The sequence below is a fragment of the Orycteropus afer genome, unplaced genomic scaffold (genome assembly GCF_000298275.1).
Source record: "Orycteropus afer afer isolate SDZICR_OR568_19922 unplaced genomic scaffold, OryAfe1.0 scaffold00077, whole genome shotgun sequence".
In the NCBI taxonomy this organism is placed as follows: domain Eukaryota; kingdom Metazoa; phylum Chordata; class Mammalia; order Tubulidentata; family Orycteropodidae; genus Orycteropus; species Orycteropus afer.
The window spans coordinates 9,803,592-9,825,140 of record NW_006921664.1 but is presented as its reverse complement, the minus strand read 5'-3'; the positions used below and the strand labels follow the sequence as shown (position 1 = coordinate 9,825,140).

Below are 21,549 nucleotides of genomic sequence, written 5' to 3'. Positions count from 1 at the left end.
CAGTTTGGATAATAGAGAAACTCTGGTCCACACTCATAAGAATGAATGCTGATGCTATTGAATTGTGCCTTAGCTCTAATGAATGTCTGATTGCCTCAGTGACAAAAAAAAAAAAAAAAAAGCTCCTATTTCCTAATTCCACTTAGTATTATCATCACAAAAGTACGTTATGTAATTACCAGATGTTGTTGTTAGATACTTTCAAGTCAGTTCCGACTCATAGTGACTTTTTATGTCAGAATGAAACACTGCCTGGTCCTTTATCATTCTCACAATCTTTACTATGTTTAAGCCCATCATTGAAGCCACTGTCTCAGTCCATCTTGTGGAGGGTCTTATCCTTTTCATTGACCCTCTGCTTTACCCAGCATGATATCCTTCTCCAGGGTGTGATCCTTTTTTGACAACATGACAAAGTATATCAGATGAAATCTGGCCATTCTTGCTTCTAAGGAGCATTCTAGCTGTACTCCTTCTAGGACATATGTGTTCATTCTTCTGACACTCTATGGTATTTTCAGTATTTTTCACCAACACCACAATTAAAATGTATCAATTTTTCTGTCTTCTACCTTATTCATTGTCCAGCTTTCACATGCATATACAGCTACTGAAAATACCATGGCTTGGATCAGGGGAACCTTAGTCTTCAAATTGACATCTTTGCTCTTTAGCACTTTAAAGAGGTCCTTAGCAGTATAGTTGCCCAGTGTAATATGTCATGTGATTTCTTGACTGCTATTTCCATGGTTATTGATTGTGGATCCAGATAAAATGAAATCCTTGCTTATTTAGTTGTGAGGATTTTTGTTTCCTTAAGTTGAAGTGTAATCCATACTGAAAGTTGTAGTCTTTGATCTTCATCAGTAAGCACTTCAAGTCTTCTTCACAAGCAAGATTATGCCATCTGTGTATTACAGGTTGTTAATGAGTCTTCTTGCAATCCTGATCCCACATTCTTTTTCATATGTATATGAAATATACATATTATATAAGGAGCACAGTGGTCAAGTGCTCAGTTGTTAACCTAAAAGTAAGAATTTCAAACCCACCAGCAGTTCCATGGGAGAAAGATATGGCAGTCTCCTTTTATAAAGATTGTTGTTATTGTTGTTCTTAAGTGTCATCACAGGTTATTAGTGAGTCTTTCTCCAATTGTGGTACTGTGTTCTTCTTCACATAGTGCTGTTTTCTTGGATTATTTGCTCAGCATACAGATTGAATAAGTGTGGTGAAAAGATACAACCTTGACACGCTGCCAAAGGGGCAAGGAGGCCACATCTTCTGACCTCCTCTAACCCCACAAAAGGAAGACAGAATCACCATCAGTAGTCAAAGGCCTATTCCTGTGAGGCTGGACATGCTGCCTCTCTCCAGCCCTTTCACCAACTGTTCCTCCCCCAGCACCCACCACCTCTTTGTTGGGTTCGATAATTCACTGCAGTGGCCACACTGAACTCACAGATTATGGGGTTTATTATGGAAGTACCAGACTAAAATTCAAGCACAGATGTGCACTCAGTCTCTCGCAGCTGGCCATCTCACTCAGCAGCTGGCAGTCTCAGTAGCACATTGCTCTCTCAGTAGTGTGTCTCTCTCTCACAGTAGTGCATGTCTCTTGAAGTCTCTCTCAGCAGTGCATGTCTCTTGTGCCTCTCTCTCAGCAGCACATGTCTCTTGCATCTCTTAGGAGTGTGTTTCTCTCAGCAGCATGTCTTTCTCAGCCAGCAGTCCCAGAGACTCCTTCTGCCTCTAGGAGGGTTCCTTTTGAGCCTGGCAGAATGACCAAACTAACCAATCCCAACATCAGAATTCTATACACCTGAGAGAGAGAGAATTTCCCAGAAGATTGCTTCATTCCATGTTCAACAGAAATAACCCAGGTGGATAATTTTAACAATCAGGAGCTACTCAGTTGCTCATGGCAAATCCCACCACAGAGTTTACAAAGATTTATGGCTAGAAAAGCCACACTATGTAATTTACTACACTGCACACACACCCTTCCTGATTTTAAACCATGCAGTATCCCCTTCTTCTGTTTGAATGACACAAAATACAAAACAGAAGAAATATCCTGTTCTTCTGTTTGAATGTCAGAAGAATTCCCCTTCTTCACCATGTTTCCATAATTTGTTATGATCCACACAATCAAATGCCTTTGCATAGTCAAAAAAAAAAAAAAAAACACAGGTAAACATCTTTCCAGCATTTTTTATTTCAGCCAAGAACCATCTGACATCAGCAATAATAATCCTCATTCCATGCCCTCTTCTGAATCCAGCTTGGATTTCTGGCAGTTCCCTGTCAGTATATTGCTGCAACTGTTTTTGAATCATTGTCAGTGAAATTTTACTTGTGTGTAATATTAATGATATGGGTCAATAATTTCTGCATTTTGTTGGATCAGCTTTCTTTGGAATGGGCACAAATATGGATCTCTTCCAGTCAGTTGATCTGGTAGTTGTCTTCCAAATTTCTTGGCATAAATGGATGAGCACCGCCAGTGTTGCATCTGTTTGTAGAAACATCTCAACAGGTATTCCATCAATTACTAAAGCTTAGTTTTTTGCCTAGTCCTTTAATGCAGCTTATACTTTTTCCTTCAGTACATTGATTCTTAATCATATGGCACCTCCTTGAATGGTTGAACATCAATCCATTCTTTTTGATACAGTGACTCTGTATATTCCTTCCATCTTCTTTTGATGCTTCCTGAAGTGTTTAATATTTTGCCTATATAATCTTTCAGTATTGAAACTCAAGGCTTGATATTTTTTTTTCAGTTGTTCAGACTTGAGAAATCTTGAGCATGTTCTTCCCTTTTGATTTTCTAACTCCATATTTTTGCACATTTCACTGTAATACTTTGTCTTCCAGAGCTGCCCTTTTAAATCTTTTGTTCAGCTCTTTTATTGCATTATTTTTTCCATTTGCTTTAGTTTCTCTCTGTATCAGCAGATAGGTAACAAATATGGATGCTATTATGATAGTGTAGTACAGTTAGTATGAGAATGAAAAAGCCAGGGCAGATAGAGGTAGTGCCTAAGAAGGCCACTGATTGCTCAAGCCAAGGGTATTTTCCTTCAGAACAATGTTTAGAGTATGGATCTTGACTCTTCAGATCAGGAAAATAAAAGTTTTCAGTAAGCCCAGGATAGACTGAATTTTTTTTAAGTTGCCTAATATCAAACAAACTCAGCAAAGACTGCTGCTTGTACCAAAATGCCAACTTTTTCATTTCCAGGGAAGAATTATTTCCAGTGTCCTGGGCCTCATGCCAACTCTCAGAGCATCCTCTTGGATAGTTTATCCAGGCTGTAAAGAGAGCATATGCCCAGCCACATTACCTCCAAAGACTTACTTCTCTAGGACCATAATATTCCTGTCCTCAGATCGATTGTGTCTGTCCTCAGGACATTGATAGACACACACTCCACACTCTTGTTCTTTGTGTCCCTATTTTATAAATTACACACAAACCATGGAGCCCTGGTGGTACAATGGTTAAGGGCTGTCTGCTAACTGAAGATTAACAGTTTGAAGTCATCCAGAAGGAGAAGACCCTTAAGAAGATGGATTGACATAGTGACTGCAATGATGGGCTTAAGCATAGCAAGGATTGTGAGGGTGATGTAAGACAGGGCAATGTTTTGTTCTTTTGTACAAAGGGTCGCTATGAGTCACAATTGACTGGACAGCACCTAACAACAACAACAACAATATGAATGAATGAATGAATGAATGACATACTTGGCTTCTATCAACATAAAATTATTTTCACTACTCTTCTGTACCATGTGGCCTTTCATTATACTATGTTGTGCCAGCGTCTACTATGCTTATACCAGCTCTCTTAGTTTACCTTCCTTAATCCACTTATAATGTCCAGCTCTCATAGGCATATGAGGCGATTGAAAATACCTTGGCTTGGGTGAGATGTGCCTCAGTCTTCAAAGTGACATCTTTACTCTTTAACACTTTAAAGAGGTCTTTTGCAGCTGATCTGCCCGAGACAATATGTCATTTGACTTCCTGAGTGCTACTTCTGTAGGTGTTGATTGTAAATCCAAGTAAAATGAAATCCTTGACAGCTTCAATGTTTTTTTCATTTATCGTGATGTTGCTTATTGGTCCAGTTGTGAAGATTTCTGTTTTCTTTATGTTGAGGTATAATCCATATTGAATGGTGTAGTATTTGATTTAAGTGCTTCAAGTCTTATTCACTGTCAGAAGCAAGGTTGTGTCATCTACATATCATAGGTTGTTAATGACTCTTCTTCCAGTCCTGATGCTGTGTTCTTCTTATGTAGTCCAGCTTCTCAAATTATTTGCTCAGCATACAGACTGAATAAGTATAGTAAAAGAATACAGGCACTTTCTTTAGTGATGTATAGCATTTCCTCAGATTATAGTTCCTGTGTAGGTTACTGCTGATTGATTAGAACCTTTCAAAATAGATATGGTGCCCAGCTACCATGGCTGACCACTCTGAAAAGGGTTACAATAGGAAGTCCTGGATAGAGTGGATGAAAATTGTGGAACAGGACTAAAAATCATTAGAAAGACCAGGCTTATTGGTCTGATAAAGGTTGGTGGAATCCCTGAGACTATGATCGTTAGATACCTGTCAAGCTGGGAACTGAACTTAGCCCCATGACTCAACTTTCAGCCAAATGATAAACAGACTTATAAGGTGAACAATAATACCAGTAAGATATGCACTCATTAGGACAGTCAACCCTACCTATGAGATCAAACTTGAAGCATTAGCCCAGGGATAAAGATAAGAAGGCAGGAAGGGCTAGGAAAGAAGGACAAAAGGAAATGGTAAACACAGGGAGGAAACGGGAAGAGTGTTGTTATGTTGTGAGAATCACAATCTATGTCATAAATAAAAATGAGTATGTACTGTTAAATGGAGAAACAATTTGCTCTGTAACTTTCACCAAAAAGCACAATTGGGGGTGGGGGGGACGACACCTGGTTAGATTTGTGCTCAACACACTTTAAACAAAGATGGAAAATTATTTACTTCTTTAAAATTATTTTTGGCTTCTTAGAAAAAAAAGGTAATGATACATTGTTTCAATTTTGTAATAATTATCAATGTTAAAATACAACTAGTATGATCTAAACCGAAAAATGTCAAACTCACTGCCATCGAGTTGGTTCCTACTCTTCCTTGGGTTTCCACGGTGGTATCTCTATGGATGTAGATTGCTCAGTCTTCCTTCCAAGGAGTGGCTGGTGGGTTTGAACTGCCAGCCTTCTGGTTAGCAGTCAGATACCTTAGGCACTATGTCACCAGAGCTATATCCTATATATGTAAACAACCTATGATATGCAGATGACATACTTTTGCTTGCTGAAAGTGAAGAAGACTTGAAGTTCTTACCAATGAAAATCAAAGACTACAGTCTTCAGTATGGATTACACCCCAACATAAAGTTAACAAAAATCCTCACAACTGGACCAATAAGTAACATTATTGTGATGCAATGAATTACTTAATATGGCTCTTCTAGTCATGCTTTTTGTGACTTCCACCAGATGACTGGGCCAAACTATGTAAATGTGAGGTGTTTTGTGGCCCACCAAAGGGATTGGATTGTTAGTAAATATTAATAAGGTACCTGGCACTCTTGCGTGGGTTGTTGTTGTTATGTACCATTGAGTCAGACCCGACTCATTGCGACCCCTCCTTGGGTTTCTGAATCAGTATCACTATGGAAGTAACCTTCCTGCTGAGGAACCACTCTGAAAAGGGTTACAATAAATTTGAGCCACCAGCCTTCTGGTTAGCAGTCAAATGCCTTAGGCACTATGCTGCCAGAGCTCCTCCTGTGTGGTTAGAACCTTGCAAATAAAGTTTATAGAACACTAACCTGGGGATTGGTCATTTTTGCCATCATGGTTAGCTTAAAAAAAGCCATCCCAAAGGTAGAAAGGGAAATCTCACTGCTATCAAAAAATACAAGCCAGGAGCAGAGTGTGTCCTTGAGATAAGAAGAGGCAGGAGAGAGAAAGCAGAGAGATGGCAGCAGCAGAGGCAATAGCACCAAGAGACTGGCATGAGACAGAGTGGCAGGCTTCCAGACCCACAGAGCAAAAAAGCTGAGTGCTTTGAGGCAGGAATCTTGCTGGAGGACTCAGATACCTCTTTAGGCACCTATCAACAAAGCTAAAGAACTTAGTAATGCTGGCCCAAGCAGTGCAGAGGCTGAGGCCAAAGAGAAGTGTGTCTGTAGCATGGCTGAGAAGAAGCTGTCCTGATTGAAGAACTGTTTCCTGATTTGTTTCTTGTCCTAAATTGTAACATGTCACTTCCCTAATAAACCCTATAATCTTATGTATTATTTATGAGTTCTTTGTGGCCATTGAAATGAATTATCAAGCCCAGAAGAGAAGTAGAGAGTGATATGGGAGGGACAGTTGGTGTCAGAATTGGTAGAAAGTTTGGAGGGTGGTGGCACATCACAGTAGTCAACCTTGTTAATGGTGATTCTGTTTTCCCCTCATGAGATTAGAGGAGGTTAGAAGATGCCACCACCATGCCCTTTTTGTAATTATGACAAATGGAGAGAAAATTGAAGTTGTCGAAGTTTTCATTTTACTTGGATTCACAATTGATGCCTATGGAAGCAGCAATCAAGAAATCACATGACATATTGCATTGGGCAAATCTGCTTCAAAAAACTTCTTTAAAGTGTTAAAGAGAAAAAATGTCACTTTGAAAAGTAAAGAATGCCATGGTATTTTCAGTCATCTCAAATACATTTGAGAGCTGGACAACAAATAAGGAAAACTGCAGAAGAATTGATACATTTGAATTGTAGTGTTGGCGAAGAATATTGAATGTACCTTGGACTGCTAGGAGAATGAACAAGATGGTGTTGGAGGAAGTGTAGCCAGAATACTCCTTAGAAGCAAGAATGGCCATATTTCATCTCTTGTACTTTGGTCAGATTGTCAGAAGGGACAAGTTCTTGAAGAAAGACATCATACTGGGTAAAGTAGAGAGTGAAGAAAAAAGAGGAAAACCCTCAAAAAGATGCACTGACACAGTGGCTGCAACTATGAACTTACCATAGCAATGATTACAAGGATGTCACAAAATCAGACAGTGTTTTGTTCAGTTTTATATAGGCTTGTTATGAGTTGGAGCCAACTTGACAGTACCTAACAACAACAACAAACTATATCTTTTATTAATTTATGTTTATTGTAGCACATTAGCTTTTCATGTAATTTCCTACCACCTATATATAATCAATAATCAAGAATAAGAAAGGAATTTCATTTGTGTATATAGGTGTTGTTGTTGTTAGGTGCCGTTGAGTCATCTCTGATTCATAGTAACCCTATGTACAGCAGAATGAAACACTGCCTGGTCCTGAGCCAGCTCTGTGATCCCTGCTATACTTGAGCATATAGACGCAGCCACTGTGTCAATCCTTCTCATTAAGGACCTTCCCCTCTTTCATCAACTCTCCATCTTACCAAGCATGACACCCTTCTCCAGGGAGTGGTCCCTTCTGATAACATGACCAAAATAGGTGAGAAAAATCTGACCATTCTTGCTTCCAAGGAGTATTCTGGCTGTAATTCCTGCAGGACAGATTTGTTAGTTCTTTTAGCAGTCCATGGTACTTTCAGCATTCTCTGCCAGCACCACAACTCAAAAGCATTAATTCTTCTTCAGTCTTCCTTATTCATTGTCCAGGTCTCACATGCATATAAAGCGACTGAAAATATCATGGCTTGTGTCAGGCGCACTTTAGTCTTCAAGGAGACGTATTTGCTTCTCAGCACTTGAAAGAGATTCTTTGCTGCTGACTTGTTCAGTGCTATACGTCGTCTGATGTCCTGACTGCTGCTTCCACTGACATCAATTGTAGAACCAAGCAATGTGAAGTCAGTCTTCATCAGTAAGTCATCTTCAAGTCATCCTCACTTTCAGCAAGCAAGAGTGTATCATCAGTGTATCACAGTTGTTAATTATTCCAATCCTGATGCCACATTCTCTTTCATATACTCCAGCTTCTCAGATTATTTGCTCAGCATATAGACTGACTAAGTATGGTGAAAGGATACAACCCTGATGCATTCCCTTCTTGATTTTAAACCATGCCATGACCCCTTGATAGCCTCTTTGTCTATGTACAGGTTCCTCATGAGTACAGTTAAGTGTTCTGGAATTCCCACTCTTCTCAATGTTATCCACAATTTGTTATGATCCACACAATCAAATGCTTTTGCATAGTCAATAAAACACAAGTAAACATCTTTCTGGTATTCTTTGCTTTGAGCCAAGATCCTTCTGACATCAGCAATGATATCCCTTGTTCCACATCCTCTTCGGAATCCAGCTTGTACCTCTGGAAGTTTTCTGTCAATATACTGCTACAACCAATTTTGAATTATCTTCAGCAGGATTTTACTTGTGTGTGATATTAATGATATTGTTCGATAATTTCCACATTCTGTGAAATCACCTTTCTTTAGAATGAGTACAAATATGGATCTCTTCCAGTCATTTGACCAGGTAGCTGTCTTCCAAATCTCTTGGCATAACCAAATGTGTGCCTCCAATGGGGCATCCATTTGTTGAAACACCTCAATGGGTATTCCATCAATTCCTGGTACCTTCTTCCTTGCCACTTCCTTCAGTGCAGCTATGACTTCTTCCTTTAATACCATTGGTTATTGATCATATGCCACCTCCTGAAATGGATGAAGATCTATCAGTTCTTTTTGGTACAATGACTGTGTATTTCTTCCATCTTCTTTTGATGTTTTCTGCATCATTCAATATTTTGTCCATAGAATCTTTCAATATTGCAACTTGAGGCTTAAATTTTTTCCTCAGTTCTCTCAGCTTGAGAAATGCTGAACATGTACTTCCCTTTTGGTTTTCTAACTCTAGTTCTCTGCATATTTCATTATAGTAATTGGCTTTGCTCAAGCTGCTCTTTGAAATCTTCTATTCAGTTCTTTTATCCTGTCATTTCTTCCATTTGCTTTAGCTACTCTCTGCTCAAGGGCAAGTTTCCAAGTGTCTTCTGACATCCATTTTAGTCTTCTCTTGTTTTCTCTTCTTTTTAATGACCTCTTGCTTTCTTCATGGATGATGCTCTTGATGTCATCCCACTATTCTTCTGGTTTTTGGTCATTGGTGTTCAATGCATCAAGTCTATTCTTTAGATAGTCTCTAAATTCAGGAGGGATTTATTCAAGGTCATATTCTGGCTCTTGTGGACTTGTTTTTATTGTCTTCAACTTCAACTTGAACTTGCATATGAGCAATTGATGGTCTGTTCCACAATCAGCTCCTGATCTTGTTTTGCCTGTAGATACCGAGCTTTTTCATTGTCTCTTGCCACAGATGTAGTCAGTCTGATTCCTGTGTACTCCAGCTGGTGAAATCCACATATATAGCTGCCACTCCTCGGAAGGAAGGTTGGGCAATCCTACTTCCATAGTGATACTGCCTCAGAAACCCAAGGAGGGGTCGCTATGAGTTGGGGGTCGACTCGACGGCACATAACGACAACAACAACAAGAAGCTGCTGTATGTGTTGTTGAAACAAGATATTTTCAATGAATGAATCATTGGTCTTGCAAAATTCTATCATGCTATCTCTAGCATTATTTCTGTCACCAGGGCCAAATTTTCCAACTACTGGTGATTCTTCCCTGCTTTCAAATTTTGGATTCCAGTCATCGGTGATAACGAACACATCTTGATTGCATGTTTGGTGAATTTCAGACTGCAGAAGTTGATAAAAATCTTCAATTTCCTCATCTTTGGCTTTGGTGGTTGGTGCATAAATTTGAATAACAGTCACATTAACTGGTCTTCCTTGTAGGCCTATGGATATTATCCTATCACTGAGCATTGTATTTCAGGATAGATCTTGAAACATCCTTTGTGATGATGAATGCCAATGCCATTCCTCTTTAAATTGTCATTCCCGGCATAGTAGATCTTATGGTTGTTTGATTCAAAATGGTCAAAACAGTCCATTTCAACTCACCAATGTCTAGGGTATCAACCTTTATTGTTCCATTTCATTTTTGACAGCTTCCAATTTTCCTAGATTCATACTTCGTACATTCCATGGTCCTTTTATTAATGGATGTTCACAGCTGTTTCTCCTCAATTTGAGTAATGCCACATCAGCAGATGAAGGTCTCAAAAGCTTTACTTTATCCATATCATTAAGGTTGGTTCTACTCGGATGATGCAACTCTTTTCCAGTCATATTTTGAGAGGCTTCCAACCTAAGGGGCTTGCCGTCCTGCATTGTATCAGTCAGTGTTTCCAGGCTATTCATAAAGTTGCACAGTAATGTATCAGACAGTGTTTCTCTTTTATTCATAAGGTTTTCCCTGGCCAATTCTTTGAGAAATGGATGACCCCTTTCTTCTTCCTAGTCTGTCTCAGTCTGTAAGCTGAATTAAAACCTGTGCAGTATTTGCAACTCTGCTGGCGTTTGAAACTCTGGTGGCACAGCCTCAAGCCTCATAACAACACACAAGCCACCACAGTATGACAAACTGACAGACAAGTTTGTCTCCCTTATCTGTTTGAAACCTCTCCAGCCTTCTCCTTTCCTGGATCCTGCTGCTACGCTGTCAGTCTCATCACCTGGATTTTTCCCCCCCACTTACTGCCTCTTGGGGGTGGGCCCTGTGGCCCTCCCCTTACCTGGATCTCTGCTGCTGCTCGGTCAGTCTTGTTACCCAGCTTTTAGGAGTAGTCTTTGATCTTCAAAGTGTTATAGGCATTACAGTTACAATATAGAGAATAGTTAAGACTCATGAATTATCTGTATATATGAGTTATGCTAATACTGTTCTTTAAGGAGCTCTATTGGTGGAGCTCTGGTGTTGTAGTGCCTAAGGCATTTGACTGATAACCTGAAGGCTGGTGGTTCAAACCCACCAGCCACTCCTCAGAAGGAAGACTGGGCAATCTACTTTGGTAGAGGTATTTCCTCACAAACCCAAGTAAAAGTCACCATGCATTGGAACCAACTTGATGGCAATGAGGTATTTTTTTTTTTTAATTGATGTAAAGGTTAAAGCAATGGGCTAATAACCAAAGAGTTAGCAGTTCAAATCCACCACCTCTTCCAAGGGAGAAATATGAGGCAATCTGCTTCTATGAAGATTTAGAACTTTGCAAATGCTGTGGAGCAGTTATATTCCGTCCTAAAGGGTCACTATTAGTCAGAATCAACTTGATGGCCATGGTGGAGGAAGAGATACTATTCTTTATTTCATATCTTGTTCATATCCTACTCTGGGATTTGAGCTTTAAAACATACTATTCCATTGATATCTGATGTCAGATGGATCTTAACTGAAAGCAAATAATACTAGAAAGATGTTTTCTTGTCTTTTATTCACTGTGGAAAGGCATTTGACTATGTAGATCATAACAAATTATGGATAACATGGCAAAGAATGCAAATTCCAGAACGCTTAACTGTGCTCATGAGGAACCTGTGGATAGACCAAGAGGCAGTCTTCAGAACAGAACAAGAGAATACTGCATGGTTTAAAAACAGGAAAAGTGCATGTCAGTGTTGTATCCTTTCACCATACTTATTAAGCCTGTGTGGCAAGCAAATAACCTGAGAAGCTGGACAATATGAAGGAAAACATGACATCAAGATTGGAGGAAGAATCATTAACAACCTGAGACATACACAACCTTACTTGCTGAAAGTGAAGATGACTTGAGCACTTACTGATGAAGATCAAAGACTACAATCTTCATTATAGATTACACCTCAACATAAATAAAACAAAAATCCTCACAACTTTACCAAAAAGCAACATCATGATAAACAGAGAAAAGTTTGAACTTGCCAAGTATTTCATTTTGCTCTTATCCACCATTAACACTCATGGAAGCAGCAGTCAGGAAATCAGTTGTATTGCACTGGGAAAATCTGATGCAGAAAACCTCTTTAAAGTGTTAGAAAGCAAAGATGTCACTTTGAAGACTAAGCCATGGTATTTTCAATCACCTCATATGATTGTGAAAGCTGGACAATGAATAAAGAAGACCAAAGAAGAGTTGATGCCTTTGAATTATGTTGGAGAAGAATACTGAAAATACCATGGACTGCCAGAAGAACAAAAAAATCTGTGCTGGAAGAAGTGCAGCTGAAATGCTCCTTGAAAGCGAGAATGGCTAGATTTCGTCTTACCTATTTTGGTCATGTTGTCAGAAGGGACCGTTCCCTGGAGAAGAATATCATGCTTGGTCAAGTGGAGGTTTAGTGAAGAAGGGGAAGACTCTCAACAAGATGGATTGCAGTGGCTGCAACAACGGACTCAAGTATAGCAAGGATTGTGAGAATGACGTAGAACCAGGCAATTCTGTTTCATTCTGTTGTACATAGGTTTGCTATGAGTCAGAGCTGACTCAACCGCACCTACCAACAACAACAGCAACATTCCATTGTTAAAGAAAGAGGGAGACTAAGAAAAATGAAATATTAATGGGACTACAAATGGAGAAAACATAACATGTTTCTCATTGTCAGGCTTCAATATTCTGATGTTCGAGGAGTCCCTAATGAGGTATGTAGTCAGTACTATTAGCTTATTTTTCATTTAGTGATAGAAGGATCAGCACAGTAGGCACAATGTACTAATTTTTTCATAAGTAACTAATATATATATATATATTTTTTTTTTTTAATTGTGCTTTGGGTGCAAATTTACTAAGCAAATTTGACTTACATTCAACATTTCATGCATATGTGATTTCTTGGTCCTGATTACCATTCCCAGCCATAAAGAATTCTCCTCTCCTCCTCTCCCTGTGACTACCCTCCCTGTGCCCTTCTTAACTATACATTTCTGTCTGTCCTGCTTTCCCTCATTGTGAATGTTGCCCCTCTGGTGTCTCATGGATGACTGATCTAAGGGGTGCATCTCCCTAGGTGGGTACATCACCCTGCGTTAGGTGTTCTGCACATAGGTCTTTCTACTGTTGGGTTGAGAGCCAATCCATGGGGTTCCACCAGTCTTTATCTGACCAGTAATTCTGGTCATTTTGGTGTTTTTTAATTTTGTTCCACATTTTTCTTCCCACTCTATCCAGGATGTCCAGTTCTGATCCCTTTCCAAGTGGGCACTTTCTAGTTCTTCTGGTCTTTAGGGTCATGAAGGCTGAGGTTTTCGTGGTCCATCTTGTCCTTGTTTCTGGATGCCTTTGATTTTCTTCATTTTTCTTTGCTCCAAATGGGAGGAGACCAATGGTTGCATCATAGATGGGCGCTTGAAAGCTTATAAGACCACAGTTTCTACTCTGCAAGTAGATTGTAGAACAAGATTTTTATGTACTATGTTGTGCCAATTGAACATCATTCCTCTGAGACTATGGTCCTGAGCCCACAGGCCTGGTGATTCTCTCTCTCTAGGTGTTTGGTTGTCTCTAAGAAATTATTCCAACTCAACCTTCTGTTGTTTATGTAACATAGTGGCTAATTTTGTAGCAGAAGTGCATGTGTAAGATTATCTTCAGCCAAATCTATCTAATATAAATATTTTGAGTGCTAAAACCTCAAACCACACACACATATACACAAACACAACTCGATAAATTAAAATAATGTTCCAGATTTTATTTGAAGTTCTGGGAATTGAGCTGTAGTTAGCATAGGCCCAGTCATTCACAGAGCTTAACGGTTTTCCAGGGAGGCAAGTATGAGCAATAGACATGGAAAAGTGTAATGAGTGTTACCTTGGGAAACCAGAGAATACAATGAGATGCTGTGGGAGTACAAAACAGGGAGACATCATATACTAAGCAGGATCAGGAAAGGATGAGTAGTAGTCAACGGGGCTAAAAAAAGATAGAATGAGGGAGCAATGTGGAGGCCTCAAGGCAAGAAAGAACATGGCACCCAAAAGAACTGAGTAGGGGGACAAATGCAGAAGGTGGGGAAGGAGCAGGTTTCAGTTAACCTGGGAGATAGGCAGAGGCCAGATGAATAAACTCTAACATAGAACTAACAATCAAATTAAAAACACATCAGAAATTTAAAAATGATCTATGCTGACTCCTCTTATTTCTAATATCCTTATCTGAGGAGCGAAGGTGAGACTTGGAATCGGAGCTTGGCTAGGAACTAGGAACCCTAAAGCTAGTTTAGCAGATGTTCTCATTTATTGATTAGGAGTAATTCCTAAAAAAATTCTAGCTTAGTTGAAGACTTTTGTAAAACTCATAGTGTCCTGAAGTTTAGACTGTGAAATTGATTAAAAAAAAAAAAAATTGTATTTATTAATTACCAAAAAAAAAAAAAGAGAAAGAAATATAAGGTTATAGCTCCTACCGTAACATTTCTTCAGTAAGAGATTGGCCATTGTATAAACATCACCATATTTATGCCTTTGGTGGAAGGATTATGCATTAGCTATCATATTACAAAGGACTGCTAGTTTCCACTGAGCCATTCACCATTTGCATCTTCTAATACTTCTGGCCATTGGCCTTCTAACCAGACTGGAACATGCTGTCCTTCCATGTACTTTGGAGGTGCCAAAATAGCCTTGGTGCTGAGTTCTGGACTTCAAAGGATGTCACTGAAATAGAGTTTGATGTGTAACTCTAACATTTCTAACCATAGCCTTGTTCAGATACTTTCCTGTGAATGTGCTTTGCAGCTATTTGATTTCAGTTGCATTTCTGGGAACTATTTTAGTGGTAAGTATGTCATACTATGAAAGCAAAGCAGTCTTCTAGGCGTGCAGAATGATTTTAAATTGAATTATTCTTGCCTGCTGGTCCCCTGATCTGTGTTTTTTCAGAAAGCAGTTCCAAGTCCTCTTTAATAAAACCTTTCTTAAACATTTTTCCCCATATTATTTTAATATTCATATTTGGAGCCATCATTTTTCTAGCTCATGGGCATTGGATGTAGGGTGAACAGTCACCACTATGAATTAGTTTAGCACAAACCAAATTATTGGAACATTGATGTTTGTATTTTATGGTGAATTTCTAAAAATTTGAATGTACTTTTTTGATTAGCTGACATGTTTCTGAGTGTTTTATAAGATTTTTTATAAATGATGCGCTAAAATACTTTTCTATATTCATAAATGTGTGTTTTTGTAAGCTCCTGGAGGGTAAAGATGTTGTCATTTTAAATTATCCTTCTATACCAATTAAGTATATTACAAGTTTTCTGAATGATGATTAGAATAAAAAATTATTAGATAAAAATAATTTAAAATGTGATATTTGAATAATGTATGCAGTATGTATTTTTTTATGAATAGACTGGCTACTTTGAAAGTTATCTAAAAAGGGATTTATTTTACCTATTTCATTCATTTTCAGTTTGAAGCACATATATTAAATGGTGTGACCACCTAGTCTCTTCCAAGGTTATTTAGTTTTCTCTATTACCCTACTTAAGACTTCATCCTTCCTGGTACCTTTTAGCTTTTTTTCTTCCCTTTAGATAGAAAATTAGTGTTTCTGAAATCTCATATTCTCAAAGTGCAGTTAAATTTCTATAATGAATAACAGCAATAGGAAAAACTGTCACAAATCTCACTAGGGAAAAGGAAAAATTAAGAGGAACCAAAATTTCAGCTTATATCCCTCTGTAAAGTTTAAATGGTCTTCACAAGGAATTAGAAGTTAAACCAATCTGATAGTTAAAGGTGAGATAAGTTATATCTTCTAGGTAGAAAAGCCTTTTTAGATGACAACAGGAAGAAGGTGTAAAGTTTTCATGTTGTGTGTAGTGCATAATCTATCTTCTAGAAAGAGCATACTCCTTCAGGGACCAAGTTAAGCTACAAAAAGAGGAAAGAGATAAAAGGAAGGTTCTACATTCTGTCAACAGAATGAGGGACAGCTGGCAGGGAAGTGATTTTTCAAATAGACTAGCCATGGTATTTCCCAAAGTCCTCAATTATTTTTAACTTTATTTTTTAAAAATAGTCCATGGCGATGCACTGAAGCAAAAATGAATCAAAGTGTTCTCAGGTGATTTAACATTGAGTGTCTGCAGCCTTCCTGGGAGCCTTGTTCCAATGAGGCAGGGTCATAGACATTGTAACTGTTCACTGAGAAATGAATAGCACAGCGACTTTCCTTCCTAGGAGAGCAGGGAGGAAACAGAGGAGGCATGAATTGTATCCTCAGGAATGTCTTTCTATCAGGAACCTGAGAAGCCCTTAGAGCCAAGTTACTGTCGCTGATACAACTTAGGGATCTCCATCAACTATGCTTATCTGTGCCATGAGGAAGAAATATTTCATGAGCCTGGACTTCATGCTAAGGGAATTCATATTCCTGTTACTTGGGACTGGGAAAGTGGCCAGGAACTCAATTGTTCCTCTTCAACATGTCCTCATCAACTTAGACTCTAATGGGTTTCCTGATGAGTGAATCTGTCTCATAGACAAGAAACTCTTACTGCAAATTAGCTCAAAGTTATTAATTAATTTCTGAGGAGGACATATTTTTACTACTAGAAAGTATATATTTGCTAAAGAATTTTCCTGGGTGAATACTTAATTGGAATTATACTTTTTTTTTTTTCAAGCATCACTGTGCACATGGTCCATGAGGTTATTTCATGTTTGAAAAAATTTGAGTGGACCACTGAATGTCAGACTAAATCAAAAAACAAAACAAAACAAAAATACAGGAACAACGTATGGTGCAGTGATGGTAATGCATTTTTTTTTGTCTTGGAAAGTGGATGAGAAATTTTCTGGAATCACCTCTTATCTCTACTGTAATAGGTGCTGACTGACTTTTTTTGGAATGCCTAGCCAAGTTTTTTTTATATTATTATTATTATTTTAATTTAGTAATTTTTATTTTTTTTTTAAAGTTTTATTGTAATTTAGGTGAAAGTTTACAGAGCAAATTCATTTTCCATTCAACAGTTCATGTGCATTTTCTTTTGTGATATTAATTGCAATCTCCACAGTGTAATAGCTCTCTTCCCACTACTTCCCTGTGGTGACCTTATCCCTGTGTCCTTCTTTTCTATGATTCCTGCCTTCTGAGTTTTATCCCTGTGCAAATGCTATCCTTTTGATCCCTTATGCTTGATTATTCTAAGGAGTGCTCACCTTCCTGGTAATATTGTTCATCTTGTAGGCCTGTCTATTATTTGGCTGAAAGTTGAACCAAGGGTATGAGTTCAGTTCCAGGCCTGAAGGATAACCAATGGCCATAGTCTTGTGGATTTTACCAGTCTCTTTCAGACCAGTAAGCCTGGTCTTTTTAATGTTTTGAATTTTGTTCCATGTTTTTCTCCCACTCTATCCAGGATCTCCAATTTTGTTCTCTTTCCGAGTGGTCCTCAGTGGTAGCCAGGAAAAATCTTGTTCTTCTGGTCTCAGGGGTGTGTAGGCTGATGTTCCCATGGTCTACTAGTCCCTTGGACTAATTGTTTTCAAGCATGTTTGATTTTCCTCACTCTTCTTTGCTCCAGATGAGGAGAGATCAGTAGTTGCCACTCACAAGTAGGTGGCCACTCACAAGCTTTTAAGACTCCAGTCGCTACTCAAGAAACTAGGATGTAGAACAATGTCTTTGTTGACTACATTTATGCCAATTGAGCTTTATGTCTCCTGTGGCTATGACTCTAAACCCATAAACCCAGCCACCCACTTCCTCAAAATGTTTGGTTATTGGTAAGACATTTATTTATTTTGCCTTATTATCTCTATTATGGATTTTTTTATATCACAAAGAAATATGTATCTAGAAATATAATCTGCTGAACCTATATATAATCATGGATATAGCCCTATTTGCCTACTCATACCTGATCATCTTGCCTGTATATCTATGTATCCTCTCATAGATTAGTGTTTCTTATTGTTGATAATGTAGTATTGTGTATGTAATAGTGTTTATCTGTGTTGTCTGTACCTTTTGTGCACCTCTCTGTGTGTTCCCTTTGTTAGTGATATTGTGCTGGTCACCTACTTTTGGTATATTGCCTTTGCCCAAACCAATATGGGTCCCTTACCTAGCTCAGAATTTTCCTTCCTATCCTATCCCTGGTAACCATCAAATAATATTTTTTTCTGTATATAAAACTTTCCTTGACTTTTTATAATAGTAGACTCATATAATATTTGTTCTTCTGTGATTGCCTTATTTCACTCAGCATAATGTCCTCCAAGTTCATTCATGTTATGAAGTGTTTAACAGATTCTTCATTATTCTTTAATGCTGCATAGCATTCCATTGTGTGTATGTATCATAGTTTATCTGTTGATTCATCTGTTGATGGGTACTTAGGTGGTATCTATCTCTTTACTTTTGTGAATAGTGCTGCAGTGAACATGGGTGTGTATACGTGTATTTTTGCCCCGACTTTCACTTCTTTAGGATATATATACCTACTAGTGAGATTGCTGGATCAAATGATATTTCTATTCCCAACTTTTTCAGGAAGCATCATATAGTTTCCCACAATGGTTGCACCATTTTATAGTACCATCAGCAATGTATGAGAGCTCCAATCTCTGCACATACTTACCAGCTTTTGTTGTTTTCACTATTGTTGAACTTTGCTATTATTGCTGGGGTGAGATGATATCTCATTATTTTGTTTGTGCCTCTCTAATAGCTAATGGCCATGAGCATTTCTGCATGTGTTTGTTGGCTACCTGAATATCTTTTTTACCAAAGTGTCTGTTCATGTCCTTTACCCATTTTTGAATTTGATTGCTTGTCTTTTTGATGTTTAAGTGTTTTCTGTAAATTTTAGAGATAAAAGTTCCTTGTAGGATATGCCATTGCCAAATATATTTTTCCCAATTTGTAGGTTCTTGTTTTACTCTTTGGAGAAGGCTTTTGATGCAAATAAGAATTTAATTTAATTTTTAGAATGTCCTAGTCATCTAATTTATCTTCTGCTACTTGTGTATCTTGGGTTATGCTTAATAGTCTATTTATGCCATAAATTAGGGCCCCTAGGTTGCCTCTATTTTATCTTTGATGATCTTTATAGTTTTAGGATTTACATATATGTCTTTGATCCATCTTAACTTCCTTATTGTATATGGTGTGAAGTATGAATCTTGTTTCATTTTTCCTGCAAATAATATCTAGTTTTGCCAACACCACTTGTTAAAGAGACTATTTTTTCCCCATTGAATGGGTTTCAGCCCTTTGATAAAGATCAGCTGTCCATAAATTGATGAGTCTATTTCTAGGTTCTCAATTCAATCATTGTACCTATACAATGGCTGTTTGGACTACCAAGGCTGTATACTAGGTTTTAAGATGAGGGAGTGTGAGATCTCCACTTCGTTCTTTTTCAGTAGTGTTTTGCCTTCCCAAGGTTTCTTTCTTTTCCATATAAGCTAGTGATTGTTTTTTCCATGTCCTTAAAGAATGTTGATGGGATCTGCATCAGGATTGCATTGAATCTATAGATTCTTTGGGTAGTGTTGACATTTTCATAATGTTCAGTCTTATCCATGAGCATAGTGTGTTCTTCCATTTATATAGACCTCTTATAGTTCTTGTAGTAGAGCTTTGTACTTTTCATTGTGTAGGTCTTTTGTGTCCCCAGTAAGATGTATTCCTGAGTATTTTATCTTTTTTGATATCTCTAGAAAATGATATTGTTCTCCTTATTTCCTCTTCAGGGATCTCTTTGCTGGTGGAGAGGAATTCAACTGATTTTTGTATATTGATCTTGTACATTGCCAGTTTGCTGAGTCTTTCCATCAGTTACAGTAATTTTCTATGTATAAAACCATATTATCTTCAAATAGAGAGAGATTTGCTACTTCTTTGCTAATTTGGATGCCTTTATTTCTCTTTCTTTCCCTATTGTCCTGGCTAGGATTCCAATACCATGTTGAATAGGAGTGGTGATAGAAAACATTCTTGTCTGGTTCCCATTTGCAAGGAGAATATGTTCAGTCTCTCTTCATTGAGAATAATAAGAATAATGTTGGCTGTTGGTTTTGCATTTATGCCATTATGTTAAGGAATTCTCTTTCTACTTCTATTTTGCTGAGAGTTTTTTTTTTTTTTTTTAATCAGTAATGGGTGTTAGATTTTCTGTATTGATTGATATGATCATGTAATTATTTTCCTTTGTTTTATATATGTGGTGGATCACATTGATTGTTTTTCTAATTTTGAACTATGGTTGCATGCATGTTATGAATTCCACTTGGTCATGATGTATTATTTTTTTGATATCCAGCCAAGTCTTTTTTTCTGTATCAAATTTAAGTACTGACTTATGATGTGTCTTTAGGGAATATATTAGATCAATTATATGTAATTAAGCAAGAACACTGGCTGAAGATATAAAAACAGAAACTATGTAATAGTTGAATACAAAAGTTTTAACTTTATATCCCATTTTGGACTTGCTTGTTATGGAGTTAGCTTGGATAATCAAGAAGTGACATTATATTTTCTCATTGGTTTTAGCCTGGAGTGAGTTGATTGACTTCATTGCTGGGTTTATTCATAGCTGAAGAGGGAGTTGTTTTAGTTCTTTTTGAAACAGGAGTGGCTTTGTCTCTCTCATCCAGCATTATCAGGTAGCAAGGATGAAAACTAGGCAGACTCTAATAGGATTTTTTTAAATATAGATCCTTAAGATGTCAAAATCCATTTTATTAAGGAGACCATTGCCAGAGAAAATATTAATGGAGTAAGCCATCTTATTTAACAGATCATACTTTAATTCTGAATAGGCACACTTAATATTAATAAGAGGTGCTGGTGGAGGTGATAAAATGGTGGTAATGGTGATAGTAAGGGGTTAAACAAAAATCTCTACATATCTTAACATAATCAATGGATCATGGTCAATATCCCATTCATAATATCACCACCCCAACCTTAAAGATTTATTTTTCACAGAACTGAGTGTGCAAGACTCATTGGTTTTCTTCCCAGGTGAAACAAATCCCATCTTCTATGTATCTGTTACACATTAGCTTCTATGAAACCATATCTATATGTTGTCATATCTTTGCCAGGGTATGGAATTAGCAGTCAGTGCATCTCCAGGTTCATCATTTGAGTAAGATTGGGATACCACAAAGAGGGGGAGGGATGAAATGCTTTGCCAAATTGTACTTCATCTGAACATGATATAAGTCACAGATGGCCATGTGGCTCTTACTTTCTTTCTTTCATTTTATTTTTTATTTTATTGTGATTTGGTTGACAGTTTAAAGAGCAAATTCATCTTCCAGACAGCAGTTCACATATACTTTGTCTCATGACATTGACTGTAATCTCCCCCAATACAATAGCTTTCCTTTCACTTCCTCTCCATAGCAACCTCCTCCCTATGTGCTTCTTCCCATGCACTCTTGGCCCCTGAGCTGTCTCCCTGTGCATACACAGCCCTTCTATTCTCCCATGATTGATCTCTCCAAGGAGTGTATTTAGCTAATGTAAATGTTCAGCTCATATGCCTGTCTTTTGTTTGGCTGGAAGCCACAGGAATGGGTTCAATTCCAGACCTGAAGGGCAGCTAGGGGACATAG

At 37.9% G+C, this 21,549-nt stretch overlaps 1 protein-coding gene across 1 annotated transcript in view; it reads left to right on the top strand.

Annotated features, from left to right (window-relative positions):
- Nucleotides 1–21,549, top strand: part of SUGCT (succinyl-CoA:glutarate-CoA transferase) — a 1,528,177-nt gene that overhangs the window by 1,324,574 nt on the left and 182,054 nt on the right. The gene's annotated exons all lie outside the window — the stretch shown is intronic.